At 40.6% G+C, this 19,550-nt stretch overlaps 1 protein-coding gene across 1 annotated transcript in view; it reads right to left on the bottom strand.

Annotated features, from left to right (window-relative positions):
- Nucleotides 1-19,550, bottom strand: part of tenm2 (teneurin transmembrane protein 2) — a 361,481-nt gene that overhangs the window by 299,314 nt on the left and 42,617 nt on the right. The gene's annotated exons all lie outside the window — the stretch shown is intronic.

Genomic DNA, 19,550 nt, shown 5'->3' with positions numbered 1-19,550 from the left:
TGTTGTATTTGTTTAAAAATATTACTGTTGTATATGCAGTCCTGTTTTCCAGAACATATTTAATAAGGCTCTCCATACCTACACATCTCATTTACAAAACTTATACTTCAGAGAACTATCCAGTGCTCTTTATGGAAACAATTTTAGTTCTATGATATTTCTCCAAACATCACTTTTTGACACCTTTCGTTGTAAGAGTTATGGATCAAAAAAACACAGTGCGCACGCATGAGCAGACTGAAGCATTATCTAATCAAAGTCATGAAGCTGTCATGAAGGTGGCGAGTGCAGAGGAAGGAGCAGGGCGGATCTGTGCACCGCGAGTGATGGCTCAACGCTGCTGAGGGATTGGTGGTGGAACAGAGGAAGGACAGGAAGGCAGAGGAAATGACTTGAGGGCATTGCGAGTCTCTCTCTCATTATCAGGAGCAGAATGAGAGGAGCTCCCTTGGAGGCCAGGAGAGGATAATCACACATGCCTGATTGTGTGTGCTGGAGAAAACAGGGCCATAAGTCACCCAACCTACTCACACCATGCTAACTCAGGTGCTGGGTTTAGTAGCAAAGTCACACGCCTCCAGTGATACACCCTGTTATTGACACAACTTCAGTTCTACTCTAGCCATAAGCAATGTAGTGGTCTGGCGCTAAAGCTAGCTCACGGTAATTAGACAGTAATTAAAAGCAACTTGAACTGCATCAGTAGAGCTGTAGACAGCACGCATAAGTATGACAGCTAGTTCAAACCCACACAAAACACAAAGCCTCACCTGTGTCTAAACCTCCCACAACATAGCAAGATCAGAACCAAGATGAAAATCACATTCTCTAATGGAAAATAACTAGAAGAAGCAAAGCTAAATGAATCTACAATGGAATCTAAAAAGGAATAATCCAGTAGCAGAGTACAGATCACAGATCCTGTTTCTTTACGCTATGTAAAACTGTACCGGTTGACAAAAAGGGCTCTTTGGGGCAATGCCATAGAATAGGGGTGTACAACTCTGGACTTGGAGGGCCAGCGGCCAGCACATTTTGGTGATTTACCCACTCAAACACACCAGATTACACTTATCTGTTAACTGACAGGTTTAGTGAGTGTGCCTGAGTAGGGAAACCTCCAAACTTTGCTAGACACTGATCCTTCAGGACCAGAGTTGTGCACCCCTGCCATAGAAGAACCACTTTTGGCTCCTTAAATAAACTTTCAAAGGATGCTTGTGTTGTTTATTTAGTGGCGATGGTGTTTAGATGTTGTGAAGAAAAACTCCGCCGATACTGAGTTGCCAGTAAAAGATTTATTACATAGTAAAACAGTATCATATCAAGCACTATAGAGTACTTGAGAGAGGATCTGTGCCAATTCTAAATGTCCCCTCCCGAACAGACTGACCAACAGCATATATATATGGTTCTTGTTGTTGAAACAGGAGACAGAGCATATGGTTCTTTTTAACATGACCTCATCTATTTGAACCTAAGAGACCAAGGGCCCCCCAATTCACATTCCTAGCCCCTGCACAAACAGAGCACACAGGGAACTCCTAGATACTACCACCTCAACTTATTGAAAGAGTGTTTTTACCTTCTTCTATCAAAGGTTTCTTTTTAAAATATACTTCACTTGTTCCAAACTCTATACTGCTGTTATTAATGCCAGTACTTCTTTATTACTCTGCAATCTGACGATCAGTTAAAATACCCACTTGCAGCACCTCATACTCATTTCATACTCATATCAATTTCTTGTTTCGTGATTTAGAAAGTGTTTACTATCTGTAGGAAGGTCTCTGACACATGTGCTAGGAGAGCAAAAACTAAAAGGAGCAGCAGCCAGACATCTTTTTTCCCCAACGCATGACAACATCTGCCTGAAAAAACAGAGATGTGTATCCAGACGGGATAAAAATGATAAGAACACCACTTTGTTTGGTGAAAAACAGTAGGTAATTCAGACTGTATTTTTCTTAGAGGAAGAAGAGAAAAGCACAAGGAGTACCTGTAAAAGAGGAAATTACCCCAGGAACTCATGTAACTTTAGTTCCATCTCAATATGGCTAATGGTTGGTTCTTTAAAGAGCCATTTCTGTAAATGACACGTGTGAGTGTGAAGAACCTCTTTCAATTTTAACTCTTTAAGGCTAACGCAAAAACACAGCGGTTTCTTCCACTTGATTTCTCAACCCTGTGTTGTGAATGAGCTTTTGCATTTTGCTCTCTACACTCACAATCATTTTCACATCAAAAATCATTCTTTAGGGAAAGTGTTCATTCTATTGCATCGCTCAAAGAACACTGTTTGGCATTTTTTGGTTTTAAAAGAGTGTAGAAATGTACGTCCAACCCATGAACTTAGATTTTTAACACAGCAGCTTGTACTCTTGTGGACAGAAGCAGCTCAGTTTGTCTCTGCTGCCCCATTGTGTCTCTCCACACTATCCACCACACCACACTATCCACTGCATTAGCATGATTGGAGGAGAAGCTGCTTGCCCCAGGGTGTACACAACGCAGCAAGCGAAGACAGCAGGCCTGTTCTCTCTTCACTCCAACAGATGATTACACAAAAAGCATGGCCACTAGCTATTCACCATGCCATGTTTACTGAGAAGCTGAAAAGAACAGTGCGCAAAGAGAAAGTCATTAGGTTGCGATCGTTCGTCCCACTTGCTGATAACTTGAAACAAAGCGAGAGAGAGTGAGAGATAGAGAGAAAAAACAGAATGCAGCAGATGATGCTTTTAATAAGGATTCATTAAAAGAATACTCCAAGGTCAGTTTGAGATCTGTTGGCAATGTCCATTGATTAAGTGCTGGCATTAATGTGTAAAAGATGCCATTAAGGAATGAAATACGGCGTTCATCAACAAGGTCACTAACTATTAAACAGCAAACATTGGTGGTATTGAATGCAAAATGAGAGAAAGAGAAACGTGGACGGCTACACTGAATGCTGGAATGCTTGTTTGACCATTTCTATGTGTCCTCAAACCCATAAAACTGTCTCACCTTCTTAAGTCAAAAACCCCCTCCCCCTGTTCTTTTTTTGACCCATTTCTCTTCCTATTAGACACACAAATAAGCACTTTGTCATCGGCGGGGATGAAGGGCAGTCTGTTGTGATGTGTGGAAAGCGTGGACGTTGGAGCCGCAGGGCCTTTTAAAGCACAGTTGAAAGGAGTGCGGTGACATGGCTGGTGTGGTACGCGTATGTGGGGGAGTGGAGGGGGCTGGGAAAAGCAGCGCTCCAGGGGGCTGCTGAAGCAGTGCAGTGGTAAGATGATGCCGTAAGATGGGGAAGAAGCGGGTCAATATATGGCTGGGCTGCAGCACAAGCAGGTCACTCCTTCAATTCATTCCAGCGGTGGAAAAGAAGAGAGCACCTGGGGGCATGGAGCATAACGGAACAGTTTCGCCTGATCCAGCTCCCTCCACACAGCGCAGGAGAAAAGAATGGAGGGAAGGAAGGAAGGAGGGAAGGAGAGAGAAAGGGAGGGATGGTGGAATTCAGGACAGGGAGATCAATCACTGAGCTCCCACGCAGGTGAGTGCTGCAAGGTTAATGATAACTGGCTCCTGGCACGGTGCATGCACACCCAGGCACACACACTGCAACGCACGCACATAACACATTATCACCTCCCACGTCTGCCGGTTAAATGCGTCACAAGAGGCAAAAGCGCCCGCCCTCACATATGCATTTCATGGCACCCATCTTGCCATGCCAGAGCACCCTGCAGAATCTATGCACCCGCTGCAAAAAATCCATGTGAGATTAGACGAGACGGAGGATGCAAATTCCCAAGAGTGAGAGGGAGCAGACCATGAAATCGCAGCAAAATGGAAGGCGTAATTGGAAAATGATAGGAGGGTTACAAATTAATTTTAAAAAATTACAGCGCAAAATTTGGCACAGCAGGGTGCTCTTTCCAGAATGAACTTTTTTAAGGGGGGAAGCTTAGAAATGACAGAGTTCAGCAGATATACAGCACCATGAATGGTCAAAAAGGTAACGTTATACAGAAATCATCAGGCACTCTTTAAAATAGAGGTACCCGGAGGGGCTCCTTGGGATAATGCCATAAAACAGGGATGTCCAATCTTATCCATAAGGGGCCAGGGGGACTTCAGGTTTTCATTCTGAACAAGCAGGAGCACAACTGTTTGTACTTGTTTAATCAGCTGGTCTCAGCCTTCAACAACTTCTGCTTTGTTGGAATGAAAACCTGCAGCAACACCAGCCCTTTGTGAGAAAGAACCACTTTTGGATCCCTAGACTCTTTTAGTGGATTACATTTTTGTAAAAGAGATAAGTGAATACACATTTAAAGAACCTCCATATGAATTGTCTAATTAAAGTGTTTTCTGTTTTTCCAGACCTGTACCTCCAAGAATCTATTAGGAACCTTTATTTTTAAGAGTGCATGCAAGAAAACTCTTAACCCGCTCAAACACGGTTATTTTGGACAAAAACCTAGCTTCAGGCTTTCGTCCTAAGTGGTGCTGCGACTTGAACGATGCTTCTGAGGTGACAGAGTTCTATCCGTCCCCGTCACCCAAATGAAGTGACAAATAGGAAGCAGGCACAAACATCGCCATGGCCTCTTGTCTCAGACTCTGCTCTGTTGCAATAAATAACCTCCAAACATCTCCCCCTCCAATCAGAGCGGCTCAAAAAACATCCATTACCTGAGTCATCTAATTCAATAATGGCAAAATAAACAACTCACAATGGCTAGCGTGACTCCTAGAAAATCAGCACATTAAAGCTGCAAAAAGACATTTAACAGAGCTCACTTTCTTCCCCGCATGTGGGCCTGGGTGAAACATATAATTCTAAATCTGAATTGAATTTGAATAATATAAACAGGATCAATCAGCATACAAAGCCTGTTATCACAAACTACTGAGCTCAAGGATAAACAAGTTTACGTCGGTCCTTTCCAGCAATGGAAAATTACAGCCTTGTTGTCTGACACGTTTCCTACTAGGGGAAACTATTTCGTTACGTTGGCGATGGATATGCTTTTGAGGTTAGGAATTATTGCGCTGATATGTTTTGACTGACAGCTTTGCAGGGGTCTCACTTTGAAGCAGATAAGATATATTTTGTCTCGTGGTGCTGTTTTGCGGCAAGCGAAGATAGCACTGTTTGTTTACACGTTTTGCCCCCAGCTCAGCTGTTTCACTGCACAACACAATCTCCAATTAGTCAAAGCACAGATGACAACGGGGCACGTGTTCACTCAGAATAGCATGTTGTAATACGTTTGGTGAACACAAAGTGCTTTACTGAGCACCTTCTCACACAGTTTGAAACTTTTGCATGATTCAGGATGGCGTTCTGCCAGTTTTATTTAGAATTTTAAAATTCAAATTCAGTGATGACTATCAGATCATTCTAATTTACATTTTGAGAACATTTGTATCTGAAAAAATGTCTTCTTATTCTTCTTGTCATTACAAAAGGGCCCATATCCTACATATCCATCACTTGTATTTTATAATATACTTAGAACATTTATGTGGATTTATGTACCAAAAATAGTCATAATTTTTGTTCTCATGACAATTTTTCATCCTCTTGTTATCCCTTATAAGTAAGTAGGCTGTTTTTGTTAATGATTTGTTAATTTAAGACTGATATAAGATAAATGAGCTCTATCCTGTATTGTGCCTGATTCAAAAACCACTTAGAGCTGAAACACTCCTTAGAACTTCAATGTGAATGGGCAGAGCTAAGCAGCTGTAGGCTGAAAGGCTGGATATATGAAAATCATTTGGTTCTTGAGACATCACAGAATCAATGAATTCAAAATGGGCTGTTTTTGCAGCTTAGTTTCCATAAATAGACTGTATGGACTGGGAAGTGAATGGTTTTAAAATTTGTTTACTTCCAACTTTTTTTTTTAATGTTTTCCACTGTTGTTGCTTGTATTTGACATGCAAAGAACCTGAACTACTAACACAACTAATGTTTTTCTGTTACTTTAATTAAACAAATCAACGATATGCTCTTATCGACTTCAACTGCACTCTGAATGAGCTTGGATGTAAGCTTCTTAAAAAAAAAACAGTGAATTCTGTAATGTCAGCTAACAGACGTCTGCACTAAGTAATAGGGGGAAAAGGCGGGGCCGTCCTACCCACCCAGAGAGCGAGGCCAATTGTACTTTCTTGGCAAATTCTTGGAAATCTCAGTCGAATAGGGTTAAGAACAGGTAAGAAAATATCTTTTTTGAAAATAACAAAACACATTCCATGGAAATTCACCCTTTTCAAAAATTAACCTTCTGCAATACCTGCAGTACTCAATTAAGTTACCTTCCGCTTGTGACGTCCTTAACAAGCCTAATAAACATCAGAAAGCATGCTTGAGAGGCTGCTGTGATATGCTGCAAATGCTTGCAAGCCAGCGTTCTAATTAACATAAAAAGCATTTCACACCAAAACAGAAATGTTTGCTTACAAAACGCAGTTCAGTATTCCCTTCTGGTACCAGGAGAATGATTTTGATCTGGGCTCCTGTTTGCACGTTTATCTGGAATTAGGAGCTCTCATGTAGAGGCGTGTGTATTACCTTTAGCGAGGAGGATGCGAAGAGGTATATCTTAAGAGGAATTAGCTGTCCAGACTGTTCACTTTGGCAACTAATGCGTAATTGTGTCCCACCAGGACAAGCCGTTTGCATGTCCTTTGAGAGGGAAAAACAGAGGGTGGTAGATGTCCCTCCAGCATGGAAGGACTACAGATGAGATGATTCACGAGTGTGTCTCGTCTGCTGTGTCATTCTTACTTCAGATATCAATTACCATCTTTCCCTGTGGCCCAAAAAAGAGAACAAATGTGAAATTGTTTTGCAGCATTAACGGCGAGGAAAGGTAGAACAGAGCAGCACTGTGTGGCTTTCGATTGAGATTTTAATGAGTGGATCCTCTCCCGGGCAGGGGTCATTAATCACGTCCGATATGGAGGTGCGGCCTACGGGGCAGAGCCTGGCCATGGCACGGCGTCAGCTGGAACAAGGCCGCCATGTTGAGTCCAAACAAAGCCCAGTGCCAAGTCATAACTAGCCCACAATGAGCGGCGCTACAGTATGATTAGGCTTCATCTCTCTCTCTCTCTCTCACTTGCGCTGTCTGTCGGTCTCCCCCTCTTTCACTCCATCCCTTTCTACTTGCTGACAGTTCTCCAAGGAATCTTCTCTCTTTTGCTTTGTCTCACCTATTGTTGGAACAGGCATATTCATACCCAGCAAATACATCCAGACTGCTCCCTATTATAAAACACTTCGCAGCCACCACCTTTAATATGATATGGCCTGAGCAGAATATCCTGTGCGTAAAACGAGAGACAGTTTGCTCAGCTTTGGTGTAGTTCCAAGTCTTTTCAAATACAGGAGCATTTGATCCCTGTGGTAACTCAATAGCTAGAGCAGGAAAAAAGATCTCATTTGACCTTGCTTATATGCTTCCCTCTTCTCTGTTAAAGTCAATAGTGGACCACTCGCTCATCTCCATCCATTCTTCTTCTTCGTTTTCTTCCTATGTGATTTAGCCTCATTCAAATTTGCATACTTCTAAATCAAAATAAGATTAATTTATTACAGTAATAGCATTATAGTAAGCATGGGTTTTATCTACTTGGATGCCGTACAACATCTTGACAAAATCCAAAGTTTACTAACACTGTTAAACCCTATTCCAGAAGCAAAAAATGGTAGATTCAAATGAAAGCGGTTTCAAATATGGATAGAATTCTTAAGAATGGAACATACTTGATGTTTATACTTTTTATGTCACAAACATTTCAAAATGTATTAACACAGCTACTTTTGCAAGGTGGTGCCAGTGTGCTAACCACCAAAAGGTGAAGGGTTAGAAGTGCAACTGGCTATGACGTTGGGTCTGTCTCAAACTGACCCCGTTTTATAGGATATGAACTAACTGGGGTTTGTGGAAAGTTTAATTCTAGAGAAACTCACCACGTCAGAACTGTCCACAGTGGTAGTGATAGGAACCAGATGACTGAAGACTTTAATGCATCCAAAATCTTTCTCACTTACTCTTAAATTATTACAGGAAAAAGTTACAAATAATGCATGATGCATGAGACGTTGTTTCACCATAGTAATGTGATAAAGTTTACAACTAAAACTTTTTTTTTAATAAACACATTGATAGTAGGGTGCTGTGAGGCAAAATATTGCCAAAAGAAAACACTTTTTTTTGCATTTACTACTATTTTACCATTATCAACATTACATACAAAAAAAAAATCAGAAGACACATGTAGGTGTGCTAGTCATTTTGGACAAACAAATAAAATGGCTATATCTGCATTACAGACACTATCAACCCTAATTCCTATCACCACCACTGTAAAACAATCAAAATCCATACACTTCTCTATAATGCAGCAGGAGACATCAGAATATTGTGAATGACTTTGTTTACATCTCTATGACTGAATTGTGGAGAAATTTTGAAAAATCAGTGGAATGTTCCTTTAATACTAAGCTATCAAAGTAAACTGCTTTGTTTGTTTTGGCTACATGTGATGTCCCTGTAAATCTTGTGACCTTCATGACCCAATCAGGTCACTCGCTTTCTATTTCTGTAGATAATAATTACCAACATACATGACTCAGGCTTGATTTCAGATTGGAAATGCTGAACGTTGTGCTACACAAGTAGGAGCTCAGTATATAACCTGTGTGTCACTATGGGAAAGAAGAGTAATAAGCAGCATTCAATTTCAGACACAACGATTTTCCTCTTTTCCTTTCATCTCTCACCCGTCCTCTCTCCTCTTTCCCCTCTCTTCCTCTCTTCTCGTCTCTAAATGTAAATGAAGCCCCCCTCCCCAAACCCAGTGTAATCCCACAACCTCACAATGAAGCGCAACAAGAGCGGCTGTTTATTAGACTAATCCCAAAATCCACATTCATCCCAAGCTCTCAACTTCTTAATCTGCCTCAAAACAAAAGGATTTGAGGCTGTGGCGGAGGTGGCTGACTCTGACACCGGCTGTCACAGCATCGGCAGCACCGGAGCCGAGGTGCAAACACACACGGTAATTAAGGCCTGGTGGAGAAACACTGCAACGGATAGAGACGCAGGATCAGATGGGTCTGGTGGGAGCAAAGGGGGCAAATAAGTTTCATTTTCAAACTCCCTCTGCCATTAAACAGCGGTTAAACCCCAAGGACTGTCGCGTGAGGGCACAGGAGATGGAGCTGACTTCCTCTGCGTGAAATGCGGTTTTAAAAATAGTGTAGCTTGAGCTTTGCCTGACAAAACCAAGCTGGCATTGTTTTCTCACCTTAAACTTAAGCAGGAGAGCATATGCTGGGGACGTGTTAGGGGATGTTCAAGAGTTGAGAAGGGAAAACAAGGTTGATGCTTGTAACAATAGCAGCAGGTGAGGAGTGCGATGGGTCTCACTTTGACACCAGCACCACACTCTTAAAAATAAAGGTGACAAAAACAGTTCTGTGGAGCAATGCCATAAAAGAACCGCTTTTAGTTATCTCAAGAACCTTGCAATGGATGGTTCTTTGAAGAATCACTTTGTAAATGAGATGTGTGAGTGTAAGGAGCCTTTTTAAAGTTTAAAAGAACTTTCCCATAATGTAATGGCTCTCTACTAGGTGTACACAACTCTGGTCCTGGAGGGACAATTTAATGATTTCCCAGCCCCCCAGCACCCCTGAACTGGACTGATTAAAAACTTTTTTTCTAGAACTGTACGTTCAAGCCAAGAACCATTTAGGAACACTTATTTTTAAGAGTGCATAATAGTCTTCTATACTTTGTGAAAGCCTAGATAGGCCTGGAGACTGGAGAAGGTGCTTTGAGCTCTGGGTGGAGGAGCAAAATGAACTTCCTCCCTCCAGCAGCGCGAAACGCAGCGTTATTAAAACAATGCGCTGCTGACAGGCCTGTAGCCTCCACCCGGGGGGGAAAGGGTAAAGATAAATAAATCAGTGTCACTGCTTGACATTCTTACCATCTGCTGGGTGAATTATTCAAATCTGCAATAAACGGCAGCACGGAGAGTGGTGATGCGGGGGTAATTAGCGCCCTGACAGAGGTGACACATGATGGCTTTTCCTGGCTGCTGATTTTTTTGACTTTATATTAAAGCGTCAGGGCCACATTGCCCACTACATTGCCACAACGGCAGTACTTAGCATCCCCAACACCCCCGGGGTAAATGACAACCACGATCAGGTTGTGCGACCCCTCCACGCTGAATAAATGCCAGCACCGAGTCATCTCCTGGGAGAGAAATGTCAGCGCCAGTGCCAAGAGGAGGCCAACTCATCTCTGATCTTCATCAGGTGAAAAGGACATAGCTCGTCCTCATCCCAACTCTATAAGATATAAGATCAGGGATTAGACTGATGTCTAAGAATGAAGATACCTTGTCTCACAATCGGAAATGCAAAAAAAGAAAAATTACAAAAGTGATGAACAACAACACATAGATTCTTTGAAAGGAAAAGGTCTTTATTTCAGGGTGTAAAATGCTTTGCTGTAGTCTGTAATGAGTGCCTTATGAGCACAGGGAGGAAAAGAGCAGTTCAACTGGTCACCAGATGATCTTTTTAAGCTTGCTTTCCCAGAATGCCCATGGGCCCTGGGTCACCATGCTGTGCTGCACACATGACATCATAATCAGGGACTGGGCTTTGGCAAATAAGTCTGGAGGGAGTCAATTAATGCTGGTCAGACGAAAAGCCAGAGCTTACTGTAGATTGGACTGACTGGCTGTGGAACACTGAAGCGAAGAGGACACTTGGGGAGAGGGAGGAGCAAGAACAGCCTTGATCGCTCGCAGCAGTGCTGCCAAAAGAGCGTCTCGGCGAGAATAAGGAGTCACAATAAATTGCCTCATCAGGAGCTAAGGACTTAACCTACATGTTCACAAGTAATCAACTAGATATTTCCTTAGGAAATACACTTAAGTTTTGTAAAGATCCTCAAAAGGAATAGTTCAGCAAAGAAAAAATCTAATTTACACAATTTTCCCCCTCACGCCAAATGGAGTTGGTCAGCCAACAATTAGCGCTGTGCAAACAGAATGTCTAAATCAGCACCTTTTGGCCTCAAACTACTGAGTTAAGCAATCTTAAACTAACCAATATGGTTTCTGACACTGCATGACATACTGTTATCTATAAAATACACAAAAGTGCAATGTATACCTAAAACAGTAGAAGCAGCCAGTTGGAAGTCTGATTTTTGTCCACATTTCTGTTATTTTAGCCACTATGACTCAGAAGCAGTTTGCATGACAGTAACTGATAGGGTATAAGCTTTGATCACGTTAACTTGGGGAGAGTGGGGCAAAAACTATTGTGGGGTAAAATATAACATGGACATTGTATGTAGTTAAACAGATTCAAGTAGAACATAATTAAATATCTTATATTCTCAAATTGCAGTGTCATGCATAGAAATGTTTGTGACATTTGACAGTGATTGAACCGACATTTCTCGAGATTTACCTTGAAGACTATTTTTGCACTATTCAATTATTAATCTTTATCATTTTAAGTGTTTTTGATTGCTTAGAAAAGTCCCACCCCCCGCCAACACATACATTTAAATATAGTTTGTTAGAAGCTTTAGCATGCTGATATTTGCTGTTCTACTGTGTTGCCAAAAATAAATTTGCCATATTTGACACAGCCTCTTTTAACTTACCCTATTTATTTCACCAAATATATTTTGTGTATTAAGTTGGAAAGCTCATCTGGTTCAAACAAAATTAAACTGTATTAAAGCATTTATGTTTTGCATTGATTTACTTTTTCCATTTTGATTGACTTTTAGTGAAAGCTACTAGCCTCTTCATCTGTTACAATTTTAGGTTAGTTGTAATGTCTGCACACGCACTTTCGGTTGAATTGTTCATAAACAGTAGGTGCTCAAAACAAAGTTTTCATTTACAGCAGATATGTATAGGTTGCTTGTATAAAAAATTACTAATATTGCACAAACATATTTAAAATTATTTAGCAAAAAAACAAAAATGTGTTATGGTGTGCCCCCTACTTTAGCCTTCTAGCTCCAGTGCAAAACAAAAGCAGCAAACTTGTCTTTGTCGATTCAATCTGAGTTAAGGGGAAAACTGTATAAATGTCATTATTGAACAATTTGTCTGAATATGAATACATAAGAAAAATTAATCAAGGAGAGCTAATATTTCATGTTAAGGAACATGCCTGTATGTTGCATAATGGCTTCATAAAGGTCCTACTCTACACATACTGTAGTAAAAACCATGCAGGCCTAGATGTACAGATCCACTCTAAAGCGTATGAGAGGCTGTTGTTTGGAGGAGCTCTAATGAAGAGCGTGAAAGCACAGGGAGAGAAAATTTGGTGGGAGATACAGCGGGCCGGCACTGCTTCCCAAGGGCACTTCACTCTGCCCAGCTGTGCCACGCATATTACGCACATTACTCTTCAAACACATTACATTCTATATAAAACCCAGTCACGGAGGCTGGAGAGCATGCTCCATAACTGAGTGCCAATACAATTGACGAGCTAAAGTCCTGCACAGCAATATGAGCATTCACTCTCTTTGTCTTTGGGACTGCCTGCATATCTTTCTCTCACTCTCTCTCTCTCTGCCCGGTGTCACTGCACCATGATTGCCTCAGGGGCCAATAGAAATGCAGTTCCAGCACCAATGACATAGTTCACTGGTCCAATTAAGCATGCTAGATTTAGCGTCATTAAGACGGACATCTTTGGGAAGGAACAAATTCAGGATGAAAAGAAGGATAAGCGAGAGTGATTCCCTATTAAGTTGCAGAGGATGGAAAGGAACCCTGGGCCTTCCCGAAGATAGACTGGATCTTTCCACACTCCAATAAAACAAGACATACCAGAGAGATGAGCGGCTTGGAAAGAACTTGCTCCGATGCATGTGAGCACAGGAACCTAATTTAAGGTTTTAAAACTGATTACCCTCCATGTTAATATTAAAGGAGGAAAGACTCCTCTCTGTTTGTTTTATGTGCGCCCTAAGACATAGTTTTCTGGCACATAAGCATTTCTGTCCAGACATGAGGAATGCAGGCAGCCACTGCTGGTCATTTCTCTGGACGATACATGTGACCTTCCACTTTTGCTGAAGGACCACTGGCGCAGCGGGAAGTGACAATGGAAGGTTAACGGTGACTGGGACCTCCTGGGAGGCCTGACACCACAGGTGTGAAAAGATTTGACCCCCAGCCAGTGGAGAGACATAGGAACCACAAGAGGGACCCCCATTGCTCCAGGTCAAAGTCATCTACTCCCCTACTGACAAAACAGCCAGTGTGCAAAAGATACAGTGGAAGGTATTACAGTGACTGTGAACAATAAAGTCACCTCAAAACTCCACAAAGTGAGTCCCCACTGAAGTACACCAACAGCAAAAAAAAAAAAAGCGCTCTGCTGGTAATGGTGGCTACAATTGCTTTAGGAGTCATTTAAAAGCAGTTGTAGTGTCAGCACCAGTTCTTTTTGATAGCAGCAGTAGAGTGGTGGCACCAGTGGTTCTAATATTAAGTGTACTGTTTCAAGCCCAGACATTACAACACATATTGATGGAAATGGTTGCAAAAATGCCTCCTTCCTCCACCACATGGGGGTCTGTTGGATTTTATGCTCATTGCACAGCCACCAGTCACCACAGTGTATTAGTTCACCGTGAGAGCCTGCAGGCGATAGTGCTTTTTTATTTGTTTATAATGTTAAGGCATTCCACAAATGGCCAAGGCAGCGGCGTAAATTGTGCATACTTACATTTAGGCAATCGACAAAGCTCGTTACTACAAAACACAGTGACTCGATTCATTTTGAACGGAGCGAAAATCCAATGCAGCTGTCTAGAGGAGCACAGGGAGAGGGGACGGACGAGGCCGACTGAGAGAGGCAGTTAAGGAAGGCAGATGCTGAGAAGGTAAATTGAAAACAAAAACAACAAGCAGCCCGTCCAAATGTTGGCGCATTATAATATATATATATATATACACACACACACACACACACACACACACACACACACATGTACATATATGTATACATATATATATATGAAATGAGATGATACTATGCATAGGATACCACCAACAGAGACATCTGTTTCAGTTAGGGGCTTTTAAACTGCTTGTTGAATCCACACATTTAAGTAGGCCTGGTTCAATACAGACAGATTCCTCTGGGTTCTTCACATGTAAGACAGATGAATCATCACATCTTGTCTTTATGATCTATGACCCTACCATCTATGCTATAAAGGATTCAGAGATGACTCAACAACAGCCAACCAAAATGGATGATGCGATTAACCCTGCAGCCATTACGTTGTCAGGGAGAACAGTGCTGTCTGCGAGATGATGCAGGAAGATATGCAACGATGTATCAGCAGAATCAGCAGAAGCATCGTCGTCTACATGTGTGAAGTCTATAATCCCTCCACCTCCTTTCTTTAACCATCTGTGATTTTCACTTCGTTTGTTCCAGACTTCACTCACATCTGTTACTATGATTCTCTGTCTCTCTGCAGCCCTCCACCAAGACAAATAATCATGTGCATGGACACACACGCACAAACACAAATGCAAATGTAGAGAATAGGAATAGAACTGTCATTTCTGGTTTAACACATGCCTCAATACAAACATCACAGAACAAAGGCAGTTATCTGTTATGATACCCCTTCTAACCATAACCACTCCCAGGTATGAAAGAAATGGAGTAGTTAATGTTATATCTATGCCTTCAGTCATAGTTTAGCTAGCTATGAAAGGTTAAAAGGTTAAAAGCAAATTATACTCATAGTAGAATGCCAGAATGTTTTTTTCTTGCCTAGGAAGACTGCGTTAGTTTGATAAACTGGATACTACTATGGCTCTCGTTTTACTTGATGCTGTATATATCATAAGTTGGCTGTGACATAATTTCCAATCAATTGGGATGGGCGCAACCTAATGCTGATTAATATGGAACATGCCATTTATATGTAGTTGAACAAATCCAAGCAAAACATGCTTATGGCAACAGCAATAGCAATGCGATCTGCAAATTCTGACAGCTAACCAACAGATACGCTACATGGCCAGAAGCACATAGCCATGGAATCTCGAACATAGACGAACACTGGCAGTAGAATAAGTCGTACTGAAGAGCTCACTGACTTCAAATGTTGCACTATCACAGGATGCCACCTTCGCCACATATCAGTTCATGAAATTTCTGCCCTGCTAGATCTGCCCTGGCCAACTGTAAGTGCTATTATAGCAAAAATGGAGGTTTTAGGAGCAACAACAGCTTACTTACAAAGTGGTAAACCACACAAACTCACAGAGCGGGGCCGCTGAGTGCTGAAGCGCATAGCAGCTAAAAATCTCCTGTCCTCTGTTACATCACTCACTACAGTTCATATACCCCATATAAATTCAAAAATAAAAAAAAAAACAATCCCTGAACTTTCTATTCACAGATTCATCAAAAAATGCATTGAAGAAGTCACGTATGTAAAATATATTTCAGTTTTATTTGTTGATACATGTTGCTCCACTGTAGTAAAAAATAAATGAAGCAGCACTTGACAATTATATGGAGTCTTGGCAACTACTTACCAGACTTTTCTAGAAAATTGTACAACTAGCCACTCAGCTTGTACAGTTGAATCCCAGGGTTAAAGTCAAGTTCAAGTCACTTTCAGCTAAAATGACAGGTTATCAAACAAGGTTTTATTTTCTATTTACATCAGAGCTGTGCAGATTGTATATTAAAAGTATACTAATTTTGCACAAATAGTTTAAAATGACTGAGCAAAAACAAACTACACTGTGCCTTGCTCCCCTCTTTGTGTAAACCCATTATTACTCATGATTTATAAACAGTAAACTGCAAAATGTAGGTAGTAAAGTATTCTGTCTTATACTACATGTAAAAAGTCAGTCTAAACATGTATTTGCTATACTTAATTGTGCTCAGTAATGATGTGTGTGGCTACTCTCACTTCTCTTTATGTAATTATCTATCAGTATACTTCCACTTCAAGTGTGAAAACTTCAGTACTTTTGGTCTTTTTGTAATGTTCTGCAAAACAAAAACCCTCAATCAGAAACACCAGATGCAGAAGCAGAGAAAGAAAAAAAAATCCTGCTAACTAACTTTAGCACAAGTGAAGAATATCAAGTACCATTTGTTTATATGCCACTCTCAAGTGAATCAGCACTGCATTCTTATTAGTCTAGCAAAAATGTCCTTGCAAAGTTGGTGTCTAGCGTATTGGTACCCAAGTGTCTGAAGGGCCAAATGCAATTTTGAGAAATAAAATATAAAGTATCTTAGAGGTCTCAGCAAGCAGACTGTTGAAAAGGAAGCCTGAAAGAGAAAGAGAATGAGAAGCAGAGAAAGAGAGTATGATGTTGTCTCTAGAGCATAGTTGCTTAGGGAGCGAGTGTCCTCCAAAAAAAAAATATATATATATAATGACTTATTTGATGCTAACACATCACTTTAACCTCAAACACACCGCTTCACTACTCAGTGAAATATAGTACAGAGCACTTCTCTTTCCATTTTTCTCTCTTGATTTGGTGTATGATAGATTAATTAGAGGAGAACCTAGTTTGAAGTTGTCACTGATAGAATGTTTCCTGTAGACTACTGGGTATTTGAGAGGGTTTAAAAAGATATTTGAAAAAACAATGACTTCTACTCAGTTATTTTGGCTGGTTTAATGGAAATCTTCACAAATTTTGTCAAAATTTCAAAAAGGTGTGACTGATTGGTGGTGAAAATCTTACTGTCTTTGTCTCTTCCTAACAAGAAGGAACTAAACGTAATTTAGGGCTTACTGTACGGTAACACACAGAAAGCATCTAGCAGGCACACTGCTTTAGGAACATTCTTACATTCACTCACTGATTCATCAAACCTGAAAACATGTGTTAATCTTTGCACATATGCTGGTTACCTCCCTGCAGATACTCTTTGGAAACTCTTTCCAAAATTGGGGTTCAAGAAAACATTTAACAATACAGAGAAAATGGGACTCCTAACATCATCAGAAAAACAGTTCTTGAAGCTTTCATCTGTAAGACAGATGAGAGAAAAACCTACAGGTGTTTCTGTCCTTCCTTCCACTGTGAGAAGACAACTCAATGCTATGAGTCTGAGAGGATGTGTAGCTGTCACAAAGCCTTTACCAAGAAAAGCAAATAGACAAAAGAAGACAAAAAACTAACCTAAAACACTGAAACTGAATGTCTGAGATGTGGAGTACGTTTGTATGGACCGATGGGTCTAAATTTGTAATTGGGATTACTTGTATTGTGACAAACAGTAAAGGCAACCAACTTCTAAGACTAAACTTTGACAGTGTGGAAAAATATCCCTGTAGATTTCTTTGAAAAACTAAAAGTTAGTGTTCTGAAAAGAATGGAAGGAGTAATAAAGACAAAGGGTGGACGGTATCCTTTTGTCTTAATCCTTCATGTGTGTAATCTCAAGTTGGACATTTCATCCAGCAATAATTATCATCACCTTTTCCTCAAAAGAAGTTTCAGTCTGAAGCATACACTAATCCAGCGCTCAGCTCCACTCCTGGAAAGCTGAGGACCCAACACAGAGCTGTCATTTACCTGCTCTAACACACCTACTAAACCTGGTCAGCTGGTGCGTTGACGTGGGTTTGGACTAATCAAGCAGATGCCAAACAATACAAGGCTCAACACTGACCTCAGAAGGCCATAACATTCCAATGAAGAACTCAAGAAGTTTAAAAAGCAAAATAAAAGAAATAATACATTTATTCTGATGGAATGTGATGAAGTTTGATAATGAGGCCTGGCCTTCACATACGCAAAGATCTCTGAATACTTGCAATGCTTCTTTAGGTATTCTTATCAGGTTTATTAGTGGCGTTCCAATGTTTTATTTTTAGTGGCAATCGAACGTTAGTGTGTGTGTTTCAGATATTGTCAAGAACACTGCTGAGACACTCCTGTTTGATTTTGCACGTTGCTAGGCACATTTTGTCTTTCTTTCTGTTGTTATTTTCTCTTCTAGGCCTCATATTCTATAAATGATTGTCAGTAACATCACAAAACAACACAGAAATAACTTCACTGAATAAAAACTACATGCCTACTGCTCCTTTAATGAACACAACAGCCATTTAAATCATATTTGTGCCTTCACAACACAATAGTGAATTTACTACAACAAATCATAGATCACATACTGAACTGGGCTCAACTATGAATGGATCCACCTACCCTACTGCAGAGAACTACAGCTACAAGTTCACAAGCAAGTTGATGCTATAAATAAGTGAGGAGTGCAATATAGCAGATAATTCATTCATACAAGGTTAGCTGTACTCCATGACTTATTCAGACGGTAGAATGGTCATCGCCTCACCGCCCATAAAAACTATGGCCGCACCATATATCATTCTTTAATTGTAATATTGGCCTTGGCAATGCTGTATCACAGATGGCTGCAATATATCGCAGACGCTCCAGATGAGTGTTCTGTGGGCGTCTGTATGAGTCAAGGCTTTCATAGAGAGGAAAAAAAAAAAAACTAAATAAATAAATAATTTTGGTTAAAATAATGCTGGCCAATTATTTGTCACGGTACATCAAGGTTTTGTTAATGTGTTTAAGTACATTTCAAGGTGTATCACAATCACAGTATGTAGCAGAATAATCACAATATGGTATATCACAACGTGATATATATGGTATAATGCACACATGCAAACAAGAATACTTATTCACTTTAGATAAGCTCTTGTTTCATAGGGTCCAACAAACCAGGACCTTTGTTCAAAACCTATGAATGTGTTTTTAACATTCAGTCATAATGCATAACAATCTATTTTTCAATGCATTATTAATATATTGCAAGGCGTACCACAATCACAGCACATTGTACCATAAGCACAACATGGCATTTTGAACACCAAAGTTATACCAATGTTTTTTTACTATACTGTAAAGCAATTGCAATCTCTGTATGCAGCAATATAATCGTAATATGGTGTTTTGTCTATATTGGTCAGCTCTAAAAATAACACAAACACACACACACATTCACACAGAGTGTGGAATACTTATTCACCCTAGCTATCCTCTTGACATTTACAGCTGTCAGGACCCAACATGTCTGTCTCTCCATTCCGGTGAGTAAGTGCCCGAGGATCTTTCGTGTTCTTTTGCTCTGTGTCAGCTCCTCCACCCACCCCGCTTTCAGCTTCATAAATACTGACCACATCAAGCCGCCACACATCAGCGGACCTCATATCTCACCTGTCCTGTTTACACCTGTACAGTCACGGAAGAACCATAAACCGCTGCGGCATACATCTCAGGCAAAGGCAGTGTAAGTAATGAAACCCAGTACAAACAACACCGCAATTCCAAACTAAAACTAGCACTGTAATTCACACTCAGCCAATAACTGCCCACTTCAGTTAAAAAAAAACAAAAAAAAAACAAAAAAAACTGATGTGGTCTCTTGC

This window comes from Colossoma macropomum, unplaced genomic scaffold, assembly GCF_904425465.1.
Source record: "Colossoma macropomum unplaced genomic scaffold, Colossoma_macropomum, whole genome shotgun sequence".
NCBI classification, from domain to species: Eukaryota; Metazoa; Chordata; class Actinopteri; order Characiformes; family Serrasalmidae; genus Colossoma; species Colossoma macropomum.
This window is presented reverse-complemented; position numbering and strand designations above follow the sequence as displayed.